At 45.5% G+C, this 2127-nt stretch overlaps 1 protein-coding gene across 2 annotated transcripts in view; it reads left to right on the forward strand.

The window, feature by feature from the left end:
• Positions 1 to 341: 341 nt before the first annotated feature.
• The window catches only part of IFT80 (intraflagellar transport 80), a 106227-nt gene continuing 104441 nt past the window's right edge, over positions 342 to 2127 (forward strand). For both annotated transcript variants that reach the window (XM_006753815.2, XM_015565500.1), the window contains exon 1: positions 342 to 440. The gene's annotated coding sequence lies outside the window, so the exon portion shown is untranslated. The remainder of the gene's footprint in view (positions 441 to 2127) is intronic.

Consider the following 2127-nt stretch of genomic DNA (forward strand, 5'->3'; position numbering starts at 1 on the left):
GCATGCGCTGACTCCTGAGGGGTGGGGAGGGGGGCTGGAGGGGGGGGACCCAGGCGACGTGGACCGTCTCTACTAAGTGAAAACACTGTTTCGAAACAGTATTTTCCTTGGGACCTACGGAAACAGCAGTCTTTTAAAAATATTACCAAGAAAACCCGACAGGGCGAGTTTTTGAAGAGAAAAAATAAAGAGTAAGATTCCGCCCGCAGCTGGAGGCAGCGCTCAGTCGTCCAATGACAGACCTCACCCTGGGAGGGCGGGCGTCCTGGGGGGCGGGTTCTTGGGCCCGCTCGCAAGGCGCGTGGCCGGGAAGTATCGCGAGAAGAGGGAGGGCGCGTAGCTCTTTAGAAGTCGCTATGGTGACAGGGCGGTCGGGAAGCATCTTGGTAACTGGTCCCGGCTCTGTGAAAGCAGTCGCCATCGCTTTCCTGGGATTTAAGGTAAATCTCTTCACCTTTGGACGTGGTGAAGAAAGGGTTTGGAAGTTGTGGCAAGCACCGGATCCCACGTTTCCTGCCTTGAGGGTGTGTGTGACGTGGAGCATCAGTTATTTTCCGTCTCCCTGTGGGCAGGGGACCTAAGCTTTCGGGATGCAACGGAGGGAGCCCTGAATTTGGAGGGAGTCGAGGGACTCTGAGGAGGAGGGAAGACCTAAATTGGTGAATGGTCGAGTAGTCCACATGTGAATAGCGGAAGAATGATTTCGAGTTATTGGTGTTAGTCGTTAGTGTCCTGAGTGAAGGGCGGTGGTGGTGGGCTTTTGAAAGTCCAGGGAAGGAACGATTTGTCGATGTCATCTGGTTGACTTTAAGAGAAAACCGATCAGCAAATATTTCTAAAGTGGCTTTTGTATACAGCGCACTGTGCAAGGCATATTCAGAATTATTAAGCAAGTATTCCTGTTTCCAGAGAACTTAGTTATGTTGGTAGTGAATTTTTAACCTGGAGTCTGTGGATCTGGTGATTGGTGGTGATTGGGCTTCAGAGGAGTTCATAGCCGCTCCCTCTTTCCCAAATTGTACAAAATTCTGTGTCTGTGCATTTTTCTGGGGAGTTAATTTTTCCAGAAGTTTGATCTGATGCTCAAACGTCGTCTTAATCCCCCAATAAGTATTTATTCAGCAACTTTTATGTCCTTGACTTTGAGAAGTAGGAGCCTCTTGTTTTCTTTAAATTTTGCACACTTAGTGCCTGGAATACTAAGCACCAATAAATCTGCTTTCTGAATGAATTTATATTGTCATTCTAAGTAAGTATTACTGCTCTTGCCCTGAGGAGCATAAAGTCAGGTTCATTAATTCTCAAAGAGGGGTGTGGACACTCACTGCAAGTGCATGAATCTGGTGAGCTTGGGAGATGGGTGTGGTTTCAATAAGCATTGACTTGATATTATAACTTTATATTTATTGTTTTTTTAAATATATTTTTATTGATTTCAGAGAGGGAGAGAGAGAGAGAAACATTAATGATGAGAATCACTGATTGGCTGCCTCCTGCACTTCCCCTAGTAGGGATCGAGCCCAAAACCCAGTTGCATGTACCCTTGACTGGAATGGAACCTGGGACCCTTCAGTCCACAGGCCCACGCTCTATTCACTGAACCAAACCAACTAGGCCTATTTATCGTTTTTGTAAGACAAACTACAGACAAGAAAGCTGAAGGGGAAAAAATTGGGTGGTAGGCATTCTAGAAGGTATAGATAGGGATTCTCTCTGAGAGCTTCTGAAATCTTTTGGGTTTTCGAAGTTTGTAAAACATTGCAAAACCTGAGTTGGAGGGATATTAACCATGAAAAAGCAAAGACAAGCCCTGACAGTGTGGCTCAGTGGTTGAGCACCGACCTTTGAACCAGAATGTCAAGGTTCAATTCCTGGTCAGGGCACATGCTAGTTGACGAGGTCCCCAGTTGGGGGGCATGCCAGAGGCAGCTGATCAATGATTCTTTTCATTAATGCTTCTATCTTTCTCTCCCTCTCCCTTTCTGAAATCAATAAAAATATATTTTTTAGAAAGCAAAGACTAGACCAAATTGAGTATCTATATATACAAATAGAGAGTATTTATAAATATAAGTATTTATATATTACTGGGGCCCAACCCCAGCAGGTCCAGGGATCCCCAAAGGT

Source organism: Myotis davidii, unplaced genomic scaffold, assembly GCF_000327345.1.
Source record: "Myotis davidii unplaced genomic scaffold, ASM32734v1 scaffold570, whole genome shotgun sequence".
Lineage (NCBI taxonomy): Eukaryota > Metazoa > Chordata > Mammalia > Chiroptera > Vespertilionidae > Myotis > Myotis davidii.